This window comes from Papio anubis, chromosome 19 (assembly GCF_008728515.1).
Source record: "Papio anubis isolate 15944 chromosome 19, Panubis1.0, whole genome shotgun sequence".
NCBI classification, from domain to species: Eukaryota; Metazoa; Chordata; class Mammalia; order Primates; family Cercopithecidae; genus Papio; species Papio anubis.
The window spans coordinates 40,464,815-40,487,844 of record NC_044994.1 but is presented as its reverse complement, the minus strand read 5'-3'; the positions used below and the strand labels follow the sequence as shown (position 1 = coordinate 40,487,844).

The 23,030-nt window shown below is 47.5% G+C and overlaps 1 protein-coding gene across 1 annotated transcript in view; it reads left to right on the top strand.

Annotated features, from left to right (window-relative positions):
* The first annotated feature begins 4,285 nt into the window (after window positions 1–4,285).
* The window catches only part of ZBTB7C (zinc finger and BTB domain containing 7C), a 312,925-nt gene continuing 294,180 nt past the window's right edge, over window positions 4,286–23,030 (top strand). Inside the window, exon 1 of the mRNA XM_021930110.2 lies at window positions 4,286–8,159. The gene's annotated coding sequence lies outside the window, so the exon portion shown is untranslated. The remainder of the gene's footprint in view (window positions 8,160–23,030) is intronic.

Here is a 23,030-nt window from a genome sequence, read left to right as displayed (position 1 = left end):
CCAGAGTGCAAAATGGATCCAGGAACTGGGCAGCAGGCCTGGGTCCAGACACTGCACCTCAGGCAGGATCAGCCAGACTTGGGCTGGGACCCCCTCCAGCCTCCCAGAGGTCAGAGCCAAGGCCTTGTTGGTTCACTGGGGGACCTGAAATACCTGCCCAGGAGCATGCTGAAGAGACAGAATGGGATGGAGGTCTGGGGGTGTAGGGGGCGGTGCTGGTATGCCAGGAAAGCACAACAGAAGTGCACTGGGCACCTTGGGGGATGGGCAGTTAGGAGTGGGGTGAGCAAGCCCAATTCCTAAGTGAACTCTGAGGCTGCTGTTCTAGAACAGTCCACCTCTACGCATGTCAGAAACCAGTTTGAAAGGTAGCTTATAGCCCTGAAATAGGAAACAAAGAAGAAAATGCCAAGCACTCCTAGTAATCCTGCAGGAACCAGCTCCTGGAGTCTGATTTTTGCTTTCTATTTCCTGCAAGAAAGGGCTCCAAACCCAGCCTGTCCAGTGCACACCTACGGCAGCTTCTTACTGAACAGCTATCCACAGACTTCCTATTTTTACCCTTAATAACTGTAAGCTCGGGGTTACCAAGGTCTTCCTGTTGCTATAGTGAGAGGTGATAGCACCAGCCTTCCAAAGCGCTGGACCCTTGGCTTAGAGGAGAAACAGAATCTGGGTTGCTTTATTTTTGGGTTTGACTGAGAAGATTTAATGCACCATTTTCCAGCCTTTGCAACAATGGCAGTTTGTGCTTAAAATACAGAAAACCTCCATAACAAAGAATAACTGGCAATTTTGAGGAGTGGACATCAGAGAGTATATAGAAGGTAAATTTTAAAATTATAAAAATGATACAACTTCATCCAGAAAATCCAGAAAATGACAAGTAAATAAAAACACATGTTGTTACATTACCATAGAACAACCTTCATGGTGCTCATGATTTATCAGCTTTCCTAAACATGCATTTGGCAGCGTTGAAGACATAGTATCCATATAATTGGTAGTTTGCTTTTTGAGTTAATATGCTATAAGCATTCTTCTGTGTTGCTGCATTATCTCAATAAGCATTATTTTTATTGGTTGGCTAATGTCATAATTTCATAAAGCATTCTCCTACTTTTACTCTTTGTCTCTTGAATCCACACTTGGTCTCCATTATACCATCTCTGTCTAAATTCTACTCCTCCTCTGACTTGGATAACTGGCCGACCTTGTGCCTGTCCCCTTTCTCTTTCCCCCTTTCCCTTTCCCCTCCCCATACACGTGCTAGGACATCTTCCACTCTCCAGCCTGGCTAATCAGAAGGTGATCCCAGACCAGTGACATGGGCATCCCCTGGGAGCTTGTTAGCAATGCAGGATCTTGACTCCACCTGGGACCTACTGGACAGCACCTGCATTGTAACAGGATCCCAAGTGATTCATAAGCGTGTAGAAGTTTGACAAGCACTGATCTAAAACACACTTCCCAGCCACATGTGGTGGCTCACGCCTATAATCCCAGCACTTTGGGAGGCGGAGGCAGGTGGATCACTTGAGGTCAGGAGTTCAAGACCAGTCTGGCCAACAAGGTGAAACCCCGTCTCTACTAAAAATACAAAAATTAGCCAGGTGTGGAAGTGTATGCCTGTAATCCAGCGACTCAGAAGGCTGAGGCCGGAGAATAGCTTGAACCTGGGAGGTGGAGGTTGCAGTGAGCCTAGATTATGCCACAGCACTGCAGCCTAGGTGACAGAGCCAGACTCCATCTCCAACATAAATTTAAATAAATAAAACACACATCCCCATGGCTCCAGGGTAGAAGCCCCGCTCCTAGCCAGGTGCATAGCCTGCTGAGTAGAGACCAAAGCGGGCAGGGGGAGGGAGTGCAGAGGGAAGGGGCTAGGCTAGTGGGACAATCTGCAGGTGGTAGGCAGCTGTGGGACAGAAGTTTAGAGAGGTTGGGAGAGGGGAGGGGGCCTGTTAAGGAAGTTCCAAAATTCAGATCTGCAGATGATGCAGATTGAAAACTGGGAGCCCAACAGCCTATTAGGGGAAGGAGTGTGGGCGTGGGCGGCACAACCACCACACCCAACTCACTCCCGACTCACTCCCGTTTCATAGAGGAAGAAGCTGGGGCACAGAGAAATTAAATTGCTTACCCAAGCTCACACAGCTAATAGGTGGTGGAGCTGGGATACAAACCTGATTTCAGAGTCCACACTTCTTAACCAGCTGGCAATGTGGCCTCCAGAGTGTGGGCTAAATATAGGGGGAAGAAAGGAATAGAAGGATGTTAAGTTCCTGCAATGAGCAAGTACTTGTTAATTTTATTGCATTTAGTATTTACAACAGGCTTTGGGTGTGGGTATTATTATTCTATGTTATAGATGAGGCAGTGACAAGCAAATTACTGGAGTTCACATAGTTACTAACAGCCAAAGTGAGGACTCGAACCCAGCACATTTTAGGTACCGAGTGGATCCTCTTTCTACTTGCACGCTTCATTAGCAAAAGGTGTAGAGTCAGTCTCTGCCTCTCAGAACAGCTTCTCTCCTTCCTACCTGCCCCCTAATTTTAAGACCCTACCTCCAAGATTTGCTCTGTGTTTGTCCCCACCGTGAACACATGAAAGGAATTTGCTCGGGGACGAATTCCTCTCACTGTCCATGGTAGGGACAAACACAGGGCAAATCTTACATGTTTTTCCTCAATCCTTAAAATTAGGAAATGCTAGGACTAGAATACCTTCTGGAGGATACTAGAAGGTACTGTAAAATGATGCAGTTAGATCTAGTACCTTCTACTACTAGAAGGTACCTGGCTTAACATTTAATCTAACTGCAGTTAAGGAAACTGAGGCCCAGAGAGCTCAAGCAACTTACCTAAGGTCACACAGCCAGCTGGTTACAGATCCAAGACTGACTGATTCAATGCTGTTTGCTCGATGCTGGGCTGTGTTTGTACCTGGTGGCCTGAGCGTCCTGGGTCTCCTTGGAGCACTGCCAGGCCAGCCAGCAAGTACTGTCGGGTCACTCAGTCAGTATGAATTCAGCCTTAAGCGTAGGCTGGAGGATGCAAAGGATGAAACTCCAGTAAAAAACAATCAACTTATTTTATATCTGCTTGCTGTTAAAAATCCAGGCAGTGTAGAAGTGTGTCCGGAAACACTTGAAAGCACCTCCCTCCCTCCCGGCCCTCCCCATTCCACTCCCCAGGGGTAGCCACTTAACAGTGCTGTCTCCAATGGCTCCTTCATTTGCCTGCCAGCCGTTGGGTTGTGTAGGATCCATGCCACAGCAAGGCTATTTTTAACAAGCATCCTAGGCTTCAGGGGGTTGAGGAGAGGGGAAGAAAAAAAATATTCCATTTGTATATTTTTAATCCATACACATTTGAGCAGGCAGTGGCTTTCCCGTCCCTCCTGCCAAGGGTTGTGGGGAATTGATTAGACTCTCTAGGTGCAGCGTTATCCTTTCTCTTCCCCTAACAAGGCTGGAGGGCCGGGGAGGGGTTCGGGTGATGTTTCCAGGGACGATGGCTGTCTCAGCTGGCTGCCTCCCGATCCTGCCTGCCCCAGCCCTGTCCCTCCTGGCAGCCTCGAAAATCCTGGCTGGGTCTCCTATGGCAGAGAAGGCCTGGGAACCTGACTCTTTGTGCCAAGCTCATATTTAGAAATGTCTCCAGCCAGACATTGGCATCGGTCCCACTTGGGCTCTGGGCAGGGGGTGCAGTCACATGTGCTGCCTTCGAGTGGGCAGCTTCTGAGTGGGCAGCAGCCCACTTTGACTATAAACACAATCCCTTTATGCAGACGAGCTGGCATGGGAACCTGTGCTCCTGGGCACTGGGAGGGGGCAAGCTCTGGTAGACAGTAGGGAGAGGGAAGAAAGATGTCACAAGGCTTAGACTGGGAAATACGGTGTTGCGGGAGGGGTCCCAGCTCCCTGGTCCCACCAGCCCTATCCATTTTCTGCAGCTCTTTCCTGGGTGCCCAGGGCACTGTCCCTGCCTGAGTACGAAGCCTGCAGCCCCACAATGGCCCTGATAGACCTACCTTTTCCTTTCCTTTCTTTTGGAGCGCTCCATTTTGGTTTTTTGAGACGGAGTCTGGCTCTGTCACCCAGGCTGGAGTGCAGTGGCCGGATCTCAGCTCACTGCAAGCTCCGCCTCCCGCGTTTACGCCATTCTCCTGCCTCAGCCTCCAGAGTAGCTGGGACTACAGGCGCCCGCCACCGCGCCCGGCTAGTTTTTTGTATTTTTTAGTAGAGACAGGGTTTCACCGTGTTAGCCAGGATGGTCTCGATCTCCTGATCTCGTGATCCGCCCGTCTCGGCCTCCCAAAGTGCTGGGATTACAGGCTTGAGCCATCGCGCCCGGCCCTTTCTTTTCCTTTCTACCTCATGCATTCCCCAGTCCGTGGGACAGGAGTGAGGCTTTGGAGGGAGCCTCCCCAACCCCTACCATGGCAGGGTTTGGCTCCATCTTCCCCTCAACATCTCCAGATCACACTTGTAAAATGTGGCCCTGGATGTCATCATCTCTGAGGGCCCTTTCAGCGTTGACGGTGAATCATTCCACAGTTTCTTGCTCATCCCGTGTTCTTTTCCGTGACAGTGCATGATGATGGGTGAATTAGACCAACTGATCCCGGCTTTGAATAGTAGGCCTCTAAGGTAACAAGCAGCATGCCGTAGCCCTGTGAAAACTCTCCTTTCTTTTACAACAGTTCCTTTAAGGAGAGTCGTTCACTCATGCCTCAGATATTTAATGAGCACCTACCAAGGGCAGGCCCTGTGCTGTCACCAGCTCTACAGTGGCGAATAAGACCTATCTCACTGATGGGTGGTGGGGTGGGAGCCTGTCCGCTCTCCTCACATCACACCTCTGCAGGTCTTCCCTGGGGACTGAAGTGGCTTGCTCACTAAATTCAACTCTCTGGAGAGGAGGCTGCTTTTCTGCAGCTAAATCTTCAGAGAGAATCCAAATGCAGCCACAGGCCTTGCCTCCTACAGCCTGAGACCGAGCCAGGGCTATGTCCTCAGGCCCCTGGCAGCTCCACTTCTCCCTGTCCTATCCTTCCTTCCTCTGCCCACATCTCCGGGGGAAAAGCGCTCCAAGAAGTAGTCAAGAAGGCTGAACAGATATTTTCTTTGTATCTCCTGGGAACAACATGATAAATCCAGAATCACAGAATGGATGGATGGATGGGTAAATAAGCAAGTGAGCAAATGAATGAAGCAATAAATAGATACTCAGTTCCAGCTCCAAAGAAACTGAATATTCAGATGGAGAGAAATGGCTTGTAGAGTGGTGGCACCGTGGTACTGAAGGGGGCCCTTGGGAACAGACTCACCTCCTCCTTTTATGAGAAAGGAACCGCAGGCTCAGAGGAGAAGGGCTGCCGCAACGCCGGTGACAGAGTGCAGAGGTCAGAGGATGGCGAGCTTACGCAGGGTGGTGAGATCCAGAACCGAGTGCAAGGCTGCCCTAAGTGTCCCTTGTCCTTGGAAAAAATTGCCTTTTCATATGGTTGGGAGTGGACGGTGCAATTTTTCTTCGAGGGTTAATTGTTTTGCTGACAGCACAGATAATTAGGAATGAGAATCCTGGAGTGAGGGCGACAGCACCATCTGCTGTGAATATGTTTCAACCCCACCTTGCAGGAGAGCTTGGAAGTACTCCTATCCTCACCCTCCCCACCCCAACAAAAATGAATGTGCTGTAGCTGTTTGCCTCTGGGGCCACGGCTGCCAGGTGACCTGCAGCCAGTAGGGGTGGGATGGTGTCCATTTTATTAAGGGTATAGTTTCTTCTCCTTCCCCCATCGCATCTACTGCACATAGCAGGGCTCATTGAAAGTCCCAAGGCTGAACGAGGATCCATAGACAGCCTGGGACAAAGAGCGATGATGCCAAGGGGCAGATTTTCTGTTCTTCCCTGAGCCTGAAGTCTGGAGATCTAGTCCTCTGTTGACTAGAGGTGGCCGCGTGGGGCTGCACTGAGCTGCATGCCTGCCATTAAGGTTGGAAGTCATTTTCCTGCCAAACTCTGTGGGTCTGCTATGTACCCTGGGTTTCCTGGCCTTTGGCCTGTGCTACTTGTTCCAGAAGGAGGTTGGCCCTGCCTTTCCTCGCTAAGTAGGAAGGTCCTAGGTTGTGAGTTTCTCTCTGTCAAGAGAAGAGCTGCTTTGGAATCAAGCAGAGAATCCCATTGTCCAGGAGCAACTGAGATCTTTCGTCAAATGGGCTGACTTCTATGGGTTGTTTTCATTTTTATTATTTAATAATATATTCCACACATAGAGTATATGAAATGTATATGCACATTTTGGAGATAATAATAATTGTTTTGCTCTTTCGAAGGGGCTTCTAACCTCTGTTGCTTTGCACAGAAGTGACTTGGCGCCTGAGCTGTAGAGGGCCAAGTTGCTGGGAGGCTCAGGGTCAGCCTAGCCTCTTCAAAAGCACTGGCTGTTTATCGCAGCCAATTTCTTTGTGCCTGAGCTGCTCCTGTTAACTAGGAGCATCCACATTCTTGCCTTTCTTATTTATCATTCTGTTATCTCTGTGCTTTCTCCTCTTCGACCCTCCTATGAGGAAAGAAACCAAAGGCATGACTGTTTTCCTCTTCTCCCCATCCCCCTGCAGCAGGGCAAACAGGCCGATGTCCCTCTCCTTCCCATTCCCACTCATCCCCCACCCCTGAGGTGACTTGGAAGGAAGATGAAATTAACCTAGGGCCAGGGAGCTTGCTGGAAAGAATGATAATTGGCTGTTTCACTTACTTACTGTGTGACCTTTAGCAAGCTTCTCAACCTCTCTGTGCATCTGTTTCCTAGTCTTTCAAACACCCCTCCACAGAGCTATTGAGAAACTAAATGGATCCCCAATGGATGCAAAAGCAGCTTGAAGAGTCTAACCATTATATATGTGTTCCTTCCTTCTTTTGCCACTCTCACCCCTGTCCCTGGGGCTTCCTTTTGTCTGCAAGGCTGGGTGTCCTAATGGATATTCTTCGTCTGCCACAGTCTCTTCTCAGCAATGGCCCACTGAAGCCTGGAGGAGCCCATGTTTGAGGTGCAGCTGCAAGTCACAGCCAGATGGGCACCCCGGGAGCCTACCCCTTTCACCCCCAAGAGCTGGAGGCTGTGCCTGGTCAGAGATGCAGGGCTGTAGCCAGCTTGGACTTGTCCAGAGATAGGCAGACCTCCAGACTGGGGCAGGCTGCTTCAGCCAGAAGCACTTTGGCTCCTCTTGACAGAGCGTAAGCCACAATCTTGGCTGTGAAATGGGATGGCTCTGTGGAGCCGGTGTCTCTGTTCCTCATCCCAGCAAGGTTTGTGTTTCCACTTTTGTGTCTCACTCTGGGATGAAGAACTAGGAAAAGATGTTCATCATCAGCCATAGGTGGGATGTCCTACCTGGAGCCCCCTACAAACTACAGAACACCAGAAGCCTTGCTTGGGATACCTGGGCTAGAAGAGTTAAGGAATGTTCCACATAGATGTGTCCTTGCACTTCTATGTACATCTCACAGGTGGAGTGAGAACATGCGTTTCCTTTCTCTTTCCTGGGGTGATGGAACAGCGTGAGGGAGGTTCTGTTGGCCATTCTGGACTAAACTCTGAACAATGGCTAGGGTTTGGATGCAGGATTAGAAGGTGAGTCTTTCAGGCAGTTGAAATGAAGTATGCAGAGGTAAGAAAGGAATGAAGGGCGTCTGTGTGCATGTGTGTGAGGTGGGTGTGTGTGTTGAGGCCTGGGCCTGCGTTGGTGGGCAGGACACTGTCGGTGAAAACCCTGGATGAGATCGAGTTGGTATAGTCATGAAGAACTGCAGACCCTAATAATAAAGAGAAAGAGGAGGATGGCTAGAATTTTCAAGAACAGCTAAAACCTGAACATGTGTTTCTGGCCCTGGTAGGTGATGGAGGCCTCTGTTCTTCCTGCAGATCCCTCTGAGCAGCTGGGAGCTCAGAAGCTCTCTCCAACCCTGAGGAGTGGGTCAGCCACAAGAGCAAGAGGTGATGGCGTGGAGTCCACCCAGGGCCTGAGGCATGAGCAGAATCCACGCCCATTAGACCTGGAGCCTTGGCGTTTGGGGCTGCACTGCTGGGGAGATCCAAGAAGAATCAATGTTTTGGCCCCTGGTGACGTGTACATGGTGTAATGACAGGTAATGAACCTGAGGCTTGTCTATCCTTTATGAATGATATGGCAGGTAGGAGAATACATCAGCTTACGGTAAGCATAAAATGTCAACCCGTGGGAAGATAACTATGCAAACAAAGCACACTAAGGCCTGATAAGATGATAGATGGATGCTTTATAGTTATTAGTTTCTGCCCCATGTGCTTGCTGGAGCCAAGCACCGGAAGATTTAGCATCAGATGAGTTCACTTCCTATGCCTTATGGGAAGGCCTGATGCCTTTATGGACGTAGCATGTCATATTTGAGGAACTCAGAGTAACAAATCAAGAAGTCATTATTCCCCATCAGCTTCTGTGGGAAACAGGGAGTTCATGCCAGTGGAGAAACAGAGGCAACGACAAGTGAAGAAGCTCTTTCATTGTGTCCCTGACGTGTGAGGGATAGACCTGGAGACCTCAGTGGCTGGGAAGCCTTTAGGTCTGGTTCAGATATGTCAAATGATAGGTGTGGTGATGGGTGAGTCCTGCTTGTTAAAAACAAAAGGCTTTGTGTCTTCCCATTCTTTCAAGAATGCCCAGGCAATTAGCAGATGATCAAAGGTGGATGAGGTAATGGGTAGGGGTCTGGAGAGGACAGTAGGGGCCTATCAGATACTTTGGGTCTAGCAGTTGATTCAGGGAAGTCAGCCAAGCCTGGAAGCATCAAGCAAGTCTCTAGGGCCTAGAAGGCAGGGCCTTGAGACTAGAAGGACAGGGGCCAGCCAGTAGGCTGGAGACCCCAAAGGTGGGTTCTGATCCAATGGCAGACTGTGTTCCCATGGATTTTCTGGTCTTTGCTGTGTGCGTCATATGAGGTACCACCCTGGCAACTTCCACCGTGGGGAAAATGGTAGGCTGGGGTGGAGGCAAAAATAGCTTGGGGCCTTGGGAAACTGACCAGGGCAAGGGGAGAAGGGCCAGTGGCCTGGGACAGGAGGCCCGAGAGGGTGTGGTAAATTCCTTTTCAGTGCAGGCCAGTGTCAGGGTCCCCAGGGTCAGAGCCAAGGGATGGGGAGGAGCAGAACATTAGGACTTCTGGGTGGCCTTGTTCTAAATTAGGCAGAAAGGATAAGTTGAAGAAGGAATCTAGAAAGCTGAGCCCAGCTCTAGGAAGTAGATCAACCAAAGGCGCTAGGTGGGCTCAGAACTGGACTCCTGTCTATATAAGGAAATGGAGGAAGAATTGAGCTCCAGGGTCTCTGGCAAGGGGTAGTCAGAGACTGGCTATGACTGGAGGGGCTGAGCTAGGGAGCTGGCCTAAATATGACCTGTATGGACTGATCCTGGGCTATCCCCAGACTCCACCTCTCAGTGGGGCAAGTGGTCTGTACTTCTTGGACTTGGCTGGGGACCTGCGCAGGGCTGAAGCTGGGGAGCATCATGGTGGTAGGTGATGGGGTACTGGGTAGAAGCAGAAAATATCCAATCCTGGAGGTAGTTGGGTGAGGACTTTCAAGTTTGTAATCTTAGGAGGCTAATGGGCAACATGCCTCCTGATGAAGGCCAGAAAGAGCCAAGGACTGGGTCTCTCAAACGCTCTTCTATGTTACCAATGTTTACTGATTACCTGTTGTGCACCAAGCACTGTGCTCGGTGCCAGAAATACAGAGAATGAGCTGCGGTTTGCTTCCAGGGGAGGGAGTGTGGAGCCTGGTCCAGACCTCTGGAGGCTTCAAGCTTCTATTCTATCTTCAAAAACAGGGACGATACTATCTCACTCATAGACTAGTGGGGAGAATTAAATAAGATAAAACATGTAACACACTTAGGACAGCAGCTGGCACCATAATAAGTGATCAGTACTTTTAGTTTTGTTTCCATGATTCTGCTTTTGGAGAAGCTCAGAGTCTGGCGGGGGTGAGAGCCAGGAAGGCTGGGAGAAGTGCCTTCTAACTTCCAGGGATTCTGACTGCTAACAGGGTTGGGGGCCTGTGCTTTGAAAACCGGTTATCAAAATTTCTCTGGCCACAGAAAATGTGATTTAGGTGGACCCTACCACTCGGAAATGGTCACTGCATTTATGTGCTTTGGCAGTTGCTAGGCACACAGAAAGACTAGAGGCAGGAGGGGTGGGGCCAGGAATTTAGAGAAGTGTTGAGAAAAGAGGACATTCTCCGAATGCTTGGAGAGTCTTGACTCCTTGTCTTCCAACTCAAGGAGAGGAGTGTGCAAGAAACCAAGGCAAGACTTGTGACCTGGAGTGAGGTGGCCCAATAGCCACTGGGGGCGGGCTTCAGATGCAAGCCACGTGTGTCATTTTAAATGTGGTAGTAGCAGCATTTAAAAAAGTAAAAATAAGCAATGGAAATTAATTTTAATGATATATTTCATTTAACTCAGTAGGTCTAACATATTATCATTTTAACATGTAATCAGCATAAAAATTATGACTGAGATATTTTACATTCTTCTCATACAAAGTCTTTGAAGTCTACAGTGTATTTTGTACTTACAGCACCATCTCAGTTTGGGCCAGCCACATTTCAAGTTGGCTAGTGGCAACTGTGTTGGATAGCACCAATCTAGACTCTAGAATATCTTGCCAAGGAGCACCCGGGGGCCAGGGGTATCCTGAGCTAGACATCAGGATTTATTATTATGTTCTCTTCTTATGAAATGTCTATAATGAATCCCTGGGGACATTCTCTTGGATAATAAGAGGTGTCTTGAATCACTTATTCTAGATGGTGACTTATGTTCTCAAACCAGCCCTGACTCTAGGTCTCAGCAGCTGGGTTCAGGACTCTGCCACTTGCTGGGTCTGGGACCTTCAGGTGGTTCCTGAAGGTCTCTGAGCCTCAGAAGCTTCCCTGAAATTGGAACTAATAAATTCTATCTATGTAACTATGAGGTAACTAAATAAAATAATGAGTAATTGCTCTGTGACACTCAATTTCAAGAAATAATTCTTTTTATTTTCCTAAATCGAATAAAAACAAATTCGGGTTTTCCTGTTGGCTAAGTTTGGCAGAAAGTTTCCTAACTGGCATTTCTGTAGTTCTGTCTCCACTCTCCTTTTGCATGAGAACCGGGCCGCTTTGCAGGTCAGCACAAATGGGGAGGGGTGAGCCTGGGCCGTAGCCCCTGGTGGTGACAGCTGCCTGTGGTGCCCCTTTATCCAGACCTGTGTGGTCAGCTGGAGGGGGCAGGCCCCTGCAGCCAGCTGGTGCTCTATCTATGCCAGCTCTGCCACAAGGGAAGCTGGAGTTCCCAGGCCACCATCTCTAGGGGGCGGACAGCACCCAGGCACCGCACTCCAGTGGAGTGAGGGTTGCCAGCCACTCCAGGTCCCAAGTCATCCCACCTCTCTTGGGATCCAGCCCAGCGATCCTTCTCTGAAAGTTCCATGTCCTTCATCCCTCTCTCTCCTGCCTCCCAGCCTCAGTCTTTGAAACAAAGGCCTGTTACTACCTTACCATGTCCCCTTGCTTTTCCCAGAAAGAAAAATTCAGATAACTTCCCCTTAGGATAGGGAGTCCAGATCTTATTGTCACAAAATATGGCTGTTCTTTTTGGGACTGGAGGGGGTACACATTTTGTGATCCTACGAATGGCAACTCTGGCCACTGACCCCCAACAGCAGCAGAAAGCAGTAATCGCTACGTAGAGTTACTGACCTGGCACCCTGACACATGTAGCTGGCACCTGGCCGGTGGCCACAAGGCCAGATTCCCCTATACCCAGCCCCATCTGAAGAATGAGTTAAATAGTTCCTGCCTTCTGGGTTTTTTCTGAGCCTCAAGTGAGATAATGTATGTGAAGGTCCTTTATAAAGTTATCAAATGTTGTTGAGACTCTTAGTTCCCTACCTGGGGGTGTTTTCTGGTCTGGGAGCTGAGTTTGAGGCTGCACATTTGATTTAAAAGGGGCCCCTTCTCTTGGCATCTGATGGCAGATGGTGCTGCCATAGGACTCAGCTAGGTGTTTCCATGAGGTGCTCCTCCTGGGTGCTCTATCCCCCAGGTGAGCACCTCTGAATTAACCCCTTGCCTCCTGTTCTCCTTTGGGAGAGGGGAAGGATCTGGGTGTTGGTGGCAGCAGTAGGTTTCCCTGACATCTTTACTTTCCCTTAGCCTGTTGTGTGCGTGGGGTCTCTAGCCAATCCTCCTGAGTTTGGAATCCACCTAGATTATTGTGAAAGCTCATAATCCATCCTTCCTGGGACTTGGGAGCAAGCCATGGATCTAAGTAAGTCCTGTAGGTCCTCCTTGCCTCCCTGGCTTGGGTCTGGTGAGGATTCTGTGATAGGGAATGGGGGCTCCAGGCAAATCCTATGTCCTCTGGGCCTGGCGTGGAGGGAGTAGGATCAGGAGGTGCAGGTGGGTGACATGAAGAGTAACTGGGCTTAAGCTGCACTGGAATCAGGGCAAAGTCTGCAGGATAAATGGAAATTCTCCGGGCCTGGGCATTGAGACAGCATTTTCAAGGTTGGGTCCACATTTGACTGTGTGTGGTTGGGTTAATGGGCCTTTGATGCTCGCCGCAGTGGTATTTGGGTCACTCGTGTTGCTGCCTGCCTCTCTAGACTGGAGAGCCCCCGCCCCCTTTAGCAGCTGGCTGCCGCTTCCTGCTGGCTCTCCTGGGGCCCGAGCTCTCAAGGCTGTCACGAATCCTAAAAGAGTCCTTCAAACCAGTGTCACTGTGACTTAACATCTATTTCAAAAGATGATCTATGGCACATTTGGGGGACAATGCAGAGGGGGGGTGTCACAAACTCAAGCACATTTGGATAAGGTTATTGACCTGGCTTTTTCTTAGTTTGCTATGTGACCCAGTGCAGTTCTTTTAAGTTCCCCAGACCTTAATGTTCTCCTCTGTTAAATGGGCACGAGAGCCTGTACTGCAATGATTTAATCCTGTTTCCAGGTGTACATGCACTCTAAAAGTAAAAGGCGCTGTGGATCTTACTTGCCAAAGATTTGAGAGAATTATGGCAACACTCTTTCCTCACCGAGTCTAGCAGTGTGTAAATTCTGTTTCTTTAAAATTAGTCTCTTTATTGCTTCCTGGGAGCCCAGGGGGAACAGCTTCTGCTATATCACCTTAAGTTTTGCAGCAGGGAGAGGAAGAAAGCCACATTGCCCTTGACTGACAACCTTCGTATGAGTATTTAGCAATTTTAATTTTTCATGATTCTTCTGATAAAAATAGTACCCAACTAAAAACAAATACATTTGTATTTTCCATCTCCTTAATTAGTTTCTAATTTGGGGGTTCTTATTAGCTTAAAATCATCTTGCTGAAATGGTCCTTGGATGAAAAAAAATGTGAAAACCACAATCAATTCTAGAGAGATCTTACTATTTAATTATGCTGATTGGAGCACTAGAGACCCCTGGTAAAACGAACCTCTCAGAATAAGCTTGATTTGTGTAATTTGGTTTTTAAAAATTTGGGATGCATATTTATCATGTTCAACCATGTGTTGTTGTTCTCCTTGAGATTCTGACTTGTCTTGTAAGAGATGAGGGGAGGAAGCCATGGACTGTTGAGCCCATGGAGTCACTGGTAGGGGCTGGCCTGGAGGGAATATGAGGTCCCCGGCTTGCTTGGTAATTGGAAAATGGCTTTTCTTCAAAAACAAACAAACAAACAAAACAAAACAAACAAAAAAAAAACCAAAGGAGAGGTAAAAGGTCACAAAAAAAACAGACTAGAAAAGGGTAGACTGATAGAATTTTGGAGCTGAATGGTAGGAGAGCATCTTCCATGAAATCCTAGAAAATTAGCAAATCCTGGGTTAGAGATGTATTTAGAACCAAATTCTAGATTATAATATAACTTTGGAGACACTGGGAAGACTAGTTGCTCAAAAAGATGTGCCTCCCACCATCCAAACCCCCAAATCAATTTATGCTTTGCTGCAAGTGGCTCAGCCAGCTGCCATGTGAAAGGGAGGACACTGCACTGACCATAATGTTGTCTTACCAGGAAACTGAAGCTAATGCTGATGAAGCGATAGCTCTAACCACCAATTTATACAAGAGCCAAGGACTTGTGAAGGCCATCACCAAGTTCAGACCAGGGGGGAACTTCGCAGTACCAGTAACCTTATTTCTTTCTCTAACGTGACTGATGTTCAGTGGGAAAAGCGGATGGGGAAGAGGGAATTGTTATAGACTGAGAGAATCTTAATAGATGCATGAACCAAATGCAATCTATGAGTCTTGTTTGAATCCTGATTCAAGCCAACCTACTGTAGAAGGATATGTTAGAGAGAATCGGGTTAAATATTAAGGAATTAGCATTAATTTTTTAGCATGTGTAATGCTGTGACAGTGTTATATACTGAAGTAAATTCAGACAACATGATATGATGTCTAGAATTTTCTTTAAAATATTTCAGAAAATTTCAGAATAAAAGATTTTAGTGAACAATATACACAAACATTTTGTGTCTGTTTGAATATTTCAGTGATTAAAAAAGAAGTGGAAATGTTCCTACTAGCTGGCTGAGCCCTGAAATTTCACCATTAGAGCTTTGTTTATCTAACTTAAGCCTTTCTATGCCTATAGTGTACAGCTTGTCCTGGGAGCGTGGTTTACCCTTCGGGAAAGTGACAGTAGAGAAGAACATTTCCTCAGTACAGAATATGGTAGGGTCACATGCAAAAAGATTTCAGGGTAAGGCAAGTTTGGAGAAGGCTGCATTGAACTAAGCCAAAGAGATTTCTTCAGAGCCTTGGTGATGCTAATATACACTGTGCCTCTTGGATGGGGATGGGCTATCATAATGCAGTGTGCCCCAAAATTATTTATTATGTGCTTCAAAGGAAATAGAAACTTTCAGTCCCTCCAAGGAAAATCAGAGTAAAGTTAGAAACCTGGGTTCCAGAACTGTTTCTGGTTACTCATTAGTCATTGGGTAGCCACTCAGACTCCATGCTGCACGAGCCTCAGTTTTTCTATCTGTAAAATGAACTTAGTATCACTTGCCACCTACCTCACAAGAATGTGACATGGCTTTGTATAGCATAAAGCCCAAGATTGAAGGATAAGTTGTGTGATTATTATTTGGTACCATTTTCTGAGACTTTGGTCCACAAACATTTCTTGCATGCAGCATGGCTCTGTCTGCAGGGTGCTGTCTAAGACACAGAGGCGGTAAGACAAGTTCCCTGTCCTTCAGGAACTCATGATGGAACTGAGGAAGCAATGAACATACACAGGGAAGGGGGCTAGCAAAGCCATCTGGCCCGCGGGACAAATGAGCGGTTCAGGTTCGGAGGAAAGGGGGCTCATTCTTGGCTTGGGTGGTGTGCAAAGGCCACCTGGAGGAGGTAACCCTTGACCTGGCAGTCTGGGGCGGATTTAGATGGGCTCTTTCTTTGTTGGTTATGGATTACTCGGTTGGAACACTGCCCTCGCCTCCACACGCCCACATTCTGCAGCTGAGCACATAAACCTTGTTTGGATTTCGGTGCTATCTGACTTGGGGGCCCAAGTCCTTCCTATCCGGAGCTGGAGTAGATGCTCCCCCTGCCTAGCCCTCACAGCCACTCCCATCTTCTCTTCCATTCTGTCTCCACCCCCTTTTCTTCTTCCCACCAGGACCCAGTAAGGCTGGGATTACTCATCCTGCCCACACTCATTCAGTCCTGCCCTCTCTTTTCGTTTTTTTTTTTTTTTTTTTTTAATGTATAAAAATATAGAAACCACGGGGACAAAGCAACAAAATGACTCAGACACCCAGGCCTTCATGTGGAAATGTTTATCATCATCATCATCATCATCATCATCATCATCATCATCATCATTGTATCACTTCTTAGGGCAGTGAGAGATGACAAACTCTGATGGAAACATTGGAAAAGGCTGGCAGTGGTTACTCTGATGGAAACATTGGAAAAGGCTGGTGGAGGTGAGGGGACCTGAGGCACACCATGAAGCTGGCCCGGTTTCTTGGGTGCAGAGAGCTCTTTGGGGCCACTGACTCGCCTCACTGAGTGTGCATGGAGTTATTCAGGATGTGAACAGTAGGCATGAGCTCTTGCTACCTAAAAGTCCACATCACCCTTTAATTTGCACAGCAGAAATGAAAGAGAAGGCCCTAGAAAAGGATGGCACTGTGGTAGAGACCTCAACAAGGTGCATCCCATGCCCAGGTGCCCTGCTCTGGGCCATGCCTGGATTTAAAGACATGCCAGGGCATGCCTTGTCCTCAAGAGCCCTAGACAGAGCTTAGCTCCCTCTGAGCTTATTAGAAGGCTACACATAAGCTATTGCCAGTACTGATATTTTGAGAAAGGACTTACTCAGTGCCTGGCACAGAGTTGGCCCCCACTGTGGACTTGCACAGCAACCACAGAACCTTAGCTTTGAGCTCAGAGAGCCCTGATGTTGAGTTCTGGCTCTGCCGCTTGGGGAAGGTGACGCAGTCCCCCTGAGCCTCGCTGTCCTCAAGTGTGACATGGGGAAAGTACATCTCCCTCCCGGGATTGTTGTAGGTGCAAAATGAGATGGCATGGACAGTTCTTGATCCAGTGAGCCCTCAACAACTTTTAGTTTTTGTCCCTCCCCACTCTGCCACTGAGGAGTAATAAGATATGGGGCGAGATACGCTGAGCCTCAGCTTCCTTATCTATTAAACGGAAATAGTTACATTGCCTGTCCTACTGACACTAAAGCGAGAGTTTAATGGACAGCGTCAGTACAAACACTTCAAGGAGTACAAAGAGTCAAACACTAAAGATGCACGCATGTGTACTCATATGTACAGACCCACATACACAAACTGCACCCAGAAGACGGAAATCTCAGGGTGGAAAAATGTATTTGCATTGTAGTGCAGGTGGTCTGGGAGGGCGACAGGTCAGCACCAACTCTGGACTGGCTTGGGTTGTACTTTTGGTTGTTTTACTTTCTCAGAGGTTGTTTAGTTTCTTTTCCTTCTGCAGCCCCTCAGCAGAGTGTGGCTTGGGGCAGCAGCAGCGCCTAGCTCTGCCTGTCAGCTTTGCACGCCCCTGAACATGTCACTAACCACTTCTGCAGACACAAAAATGAAGGTTAGAAAATACCAGCAACAGGGCACAGGGGATCCAACAGGATGACGAGTTAAAGCCTTTCTACGTTGCAAAGTGGTGGTCAAATGGAAGAGGCCACTGGGCCTTCCAAGCTCAGTGGAATGACAGGTTTAATAACGCTTGTTAATTGATCAATGTGTGCCCTGCCATTTTGGCTGCCTTTTGAGGAGATGGTGGTGATTATTTTTATATTAGAGAGAGACTTCTTAAAGAAGCCGTCTCTGACCCTGTGTTGCTTTTATGACTCAGAGAATATATCTTCTCTTCTCCCAGCCCTGGTGGATAACAGTCAGGTGGCCACTGGGACTGAGACCAGCCATCCATTTACCCACTTATTCTAATTAGTTTTGTAACTCAGCACTCACTCTGGGCTTTGATTTACGGTTAATGGTTCATCTTTAAATGAACACTTGTCTGGAATCTTCCATCAGTCAATGGCTGACTTTTAGGAAGTGGTGATATTGACCTGGCAGCCATGTAGTGAGTCCTGGAAAGTGAAATCTTTTTTTTTTTTTTTGGTGGTCAGGGGGGTGGGGGCAGTATTTCCACTGCTTTTTCCCTACCAGGTACATCAAGAACCCCCCTCCCCTAAAAATACTCTCATTTTAAGGCTACGTGGTGTATGGAAAGAGCACAAGGCTGTGAGTCAGGAGATAGGCATTCTAGCCCTGCTTTGCCATGAACTCACTGTGTGCTGCCAACCACGAGACCTCGCTGGGCCCCAGGTTCCCATCTGATGGATGGGGCAGGGTTGGGAGGGGGTTCCTCCCCTGAGCCTCTGACTTACTTTGGACATCATTTGGGCCAGCCCAGCCAGGTGTATAGTAGGTATGCAGTAAATTTGAAAGATGTTTGTTCAAATTACAAAAATAATCACTGCTTTGTATCAGAAAAAAATAACAACATAGAAGTATTTAACTTCTATGAGAGAGTGAAGGAACTTATGAAACCACCCCCCCTCACCACAGCTCATCACTGTCTACAATTTAGGGAATTGCTATATCTGTAGCCGAATCCAAATCCATATCACTGTCTATATCTATACTGTTACCATGGATCTGGAAAATAGATACATATTAAACAAAAATGGGATCCAACTAAATATTAGGTTCTTCAGCTTGTGTTTTCACTTAATGTCTTTAAAAAAACTGTTTATATATATGGCTGTAATTCTTTATAACATGGTTTTCTGTAATATGGATATAATTCATTAATCAGACAGATTAACTTAACCTCATTTATGGATATCTGGGTGGTAGCAGTAACTTTTAATTGATTTGCTGTTTGGCTGCCCCGCTTCTCCTCCAGGAAGGGATCAGAGAAGAGACAGGGAGGGGAAGAACATGTTCGCACAGCTGAAGCCTCCATCCTGAGCTGAGGGCTCTGTCCTCTCTCATCTCCCTCGATTCTTCTCCAAGTACTGTGGCTAAGCAATGCCAGGGTGTGGGGCGTTGCACCCCCAGAACTTTGGCACTGGAGCCAAAGCTGGGATCGAGACTGGGAACAGTGAGGAAGGCTCTGGGAGAGTGGGATGAGCAGTGGATCAGGTGTGCTTACGGCTGTGAGTCAGGGATCAGTGAGTTCACGGCAAAGTGGGCTGGAACTCCTATCTCCTGACTCACAGCCTTGTGTTCTTTCCATATACCATGTGGCCTTAAAATGAGAGTATATTTGTGGATCAAGTGTGCTGGTGGGGTCCTGAGAATTTGAACACTACACTTAGTACAGTGTGGTTGTTCTTGGAACCACAGGGTATCAGGAACTGGGATGATGGTGATTCAAGGGTGGGTCATGGAGCAGACGTGGGCATAGCCCTCCAGAGAAGGGCAGGCCTCAAGTGGTACTGGCCTGATTCAGGTCCCAGGCCATCCAGCCTTCCTGATCTTTTCCACGAAGAGAGAGAGAGAGGCCAGGCCACTGTGACCAGCCTGAGCAGGCTGCCTGGCAGACCAGGCTTTCTCTGCACTCTGTTCCCTCCTCCTCCAGGCCAGAGGCTGGTGACTCACCCTCCACTTTCTGGGCTGATGTGAGGGTGAGACCCCAGGCATGGCATCGTCTGCATCCATTTTTCTGAGAAGGCAGAAGGGAGCAATTTTTGATTCTTGCACCTGCAATACTTTGTGTTATTATTGCATTTCCTCTCGTGTTTAGTTGGATTTGAATTTTGAATAGGCAAAGCATTAAAATCAAATGCTTTTACAGAGGTATACACTAAGATTTCTCACTCTCACCTCTGTCCTTTCCTACTCCATCCCTGCCCCTGTTGTCCCCATAGTGCTTATTTGTGCTAAAACACAGAAATTCAAGTACGTATTCTTAGTTTTCCATTTTACCCTATAAAACATAGCCTATTGTATACTTTGTACTGTACCTTGCTTTTTTATTTCCTTAACTATGTATCCTGGAAATATCTCTGTATTAGTATAGAGTACTTCTTTAGCTTTTTTTTTTTTTTTTTTTTTTTAATCACTCTGTAGTATTCCACTATATGCATGAACAAAGTTTATTTAACCAGTTCCCTATGAAGGGACCGACTTGGGTCATTTCCAGTTTTTTTGCTGTTAAGAACAATTCTACAATTCGATATCAATCTGAACTATTTTGTTGTATGTGTGTGTGTTTTTAATTACAGACCACCCCAAATCTTTTTTAGAAGTAGGTAGAGGCTGGGTACAGTGACTCATGCCTGTAATCCCAGCCCTTTGAGAGGCCAAGGTGGGCAAATCACTTGAGGTCAGGAGTTTGAGACCAGCCTGGCCAACATGGTGAAACCCTGTCTCTACTAAAAATACAAAAATTAGCTGGCCATGGTAGCATGCACCTGTAATCCCAGCTACTTGAGAGGCTGAGGCAGGATAATTGCTTGAACCCAGAAGGTGGTGGTTGCAGTGAGCTGTGATTGTGCCACTGCACTCCAGACTGGCTGACAGAGCAAGACTCCATCTCAAAAAAAAAAAAAAAAAAAAGAGGTAGGTAGGGTATGCATTATCTGGAAACAGATAAGCGAACAAGACGTTGTTCCCAGATCCTTATGCTGTGTCCCCCAGCACTTTAACCGAAATGTTTGCCAAGATACAGTGTCCTTTGCTTGCCTTCCTGGGCTGTTAGAAATAGTCTTTGCTGTCATTTCCTATGGTGGTTTTGGTGAAGACTTATGGGTCCTGAATCCGGTGGTAGGAGTGGCCATGGCCTGCCCTAGTCAAAGGATGAATTCCAGTCCCTGATCTGCTGCTGGTGAACTAGGTGACCCTCCACAAGCCCTTCCCTCACCTGTCATGCAGGTGAGCTACATGACCTGAGATACTTTCCCATGCTGACATTCCATGGTTTAAATCCTCAGGCCTTGGATATCAAACAAAAGTCACTTTCCCAACCTGGGGCCTTGTGCTGGCATTTCTTTACCTCTCTGGGTAGCTGGAGCACTTTCTTCAATGTGAAATCAAAGCTTTGATGAAGCGGGCCTATATGTGGTAATAAAATGATGCCCATGTGCACATTCCTATTACTCAGTAAGTACATTCACTTGGCTGCAGATTTGTGAAGGCCTTTCATTGCTAGTGCATGAAAAAGGGGTATTTCACACATGTTTCACATTAGCCCTGTGATTTAGCTTCTGAGTGAATAAGAATCAATGCAATGGCCAATTGCCACCAGCGATCCCCTTTATATTGTATTACAGGCTGCTACAGTCCCACCTTTGACTGTGATCTTGTCAGACCTGATAAGGTAATAGTAATAACAACTTAGATTTCCATTGTGTGGGCTCTTCCCCTCCAAGGCATTCCTGCTGCATGTGTGCCTTCTTTGTTTTCTATCTGTGCTTGTCCAGGGTGTATCTGAGTCAGTCAGGGTCCTCAAAGTGAGTTTCATCTTAGAAAGAGGTCTCAGGATCACTTATCAGTTAATCAGTTAGTAGACCAATCAGTCATTCAATCCCATGTTACCATGCACAGCACCCTTCACACTCAGTGTGGCCAAAGGGAGCTCCTGACATAGTCCCCAAGCCCTGGGAACTGACTCTGTCCTGTAAACAGCTCCATTGTCCTCCTGTCCACCAACCCTGCTTCCACACACCCTCTCACATCACATCCACGGTGGCTCTGCCCGCTCTGTGTATTAATGCCTCTGGACTCTGCCGCTTCTCTCTGCTCCTCAGTCGTCATGTGGTCCAGCTCACCACCACCCGCCCTGCACCAGCCCAGACAGCGCCCCCTGCATTTCCTGCCACCATCCCCAGCCCAACGCAGTCTTCACACAGCACACAGGAATTGGTCCGCTAAGTATGTTTATCTGAGCATGTCATTCTCTTATTTAAACTCTCTCATAGCCTCTTCTTGCTTTCAGGATAAAGGCAAGAAATTTTTATCAGGGCCCACAAGGTCCTGTTCACCTCATCAGCCTCCTCTAGCATCCTCTTCTCTTTTAGTTTCTCTGCCCTTATGAACTCATCACCTCCCAAAGGCCCTAATCCCATCACCCTAGGGATTAGGGTTTCCACATGTGAATTTTGGGGGTATCCATACATTCAGACCATAGCATCACATTTGTAAACAAATGTCTCATTTATTTACAATTGTAAATAGATGTTTAATTCCTAATCCGCCTCCTCACTGGAGGGTAAACTGCATGCCTCATTGACACCTGAACCCCAGATCCTGGCTCAGCACATCGTACTCTTTTCCCTTTTAGGGTGGTGTGCACACTGCTCTTTTGGGGTGATGGCCTTCCTCGCCTTCTCCGGGTTGATTCCAGCTCACCCATCAGACAGCAGCTAGATGGTCCCTTCCCTGGCCCTCTGGGCTGGGTTGGGTCCCTGTTTACAAGCGTCTTAGTCCATTTGGACTGTGGTAACGATAGCATAGACTGAGAGTTCACAAACAACAAATTTGCTGCTCATGATTCTGGAAGCTGGGAGGTCCAAGATCAAGGTGCCAGCAGATTTGGTATCTGGAGAGGACCCACTTTCTCATAGATGGTGCCTTCCCGTAGTGTCTTCACTTGGTGGAAGTGTCAAGGCAGCTCTCTGGGACCTCTTTTAAAAAGGCACTAATTCTATTCATGAGGCTCTGCCCTTCTGACCTTATCACCTCCCAAAGGCCCTAATCCCATCACCATTGCGATTAGGGTTTCAGCATATGAGTTTTGGGGGTATACACACATTCAGACCGTAGCATCACAGTTGTAAATAAATGTCTCATTTATTTACAGTTATAAGTAGATGTTTAACATCTGCCTCTTCACTGGAGGGTAAACTCCACACCTCATTGACAACTGAATTGCCGAATCCTGGCTGACTGCACAGCCCACAGTAGGAGCATGTTAAACCACTGGATGAAGGAAGGTGTGAGCAAGCTGTGTCCTAAAGGGGCAGGGAAATACAAAGAATACAGGACCCCCAGTGAACTCTCATTTTGTAGCAGCAAAATCAAAAGGATGGCAAAGTCATAGAACTGCAAAGGACTTTGGTGGTCATCTGAGGCCTACTCCCTGCTTTAAGGGAGGGAGTACAGACCATGGATAAGACCCACGTGGGTGAGACCATGGGGTCTGGAGTCAAACTGCGTTGTCTTGTTGTGTGCTCCTGAGCAAGTTGCCTAACTTCCCCCAAGCTCAATTTCTCCAGCTGTAAAATAGGGACCAAGCCTTCCCCGGAGGAATGTTGTGAGGATTATATAAGAAAATCCGCAGAAGGCACTTAGCATAGTACCAGCCCTGTACAAATATTGGCCAGAAGGTGACACTGAAGCCCAGTGAGACCTCCTCACGAGACCATACCATTCCTTAATGCAGAGCCTGGCTTTCTTTTTCTTTTAATTGATATTTTGTTTTACTTT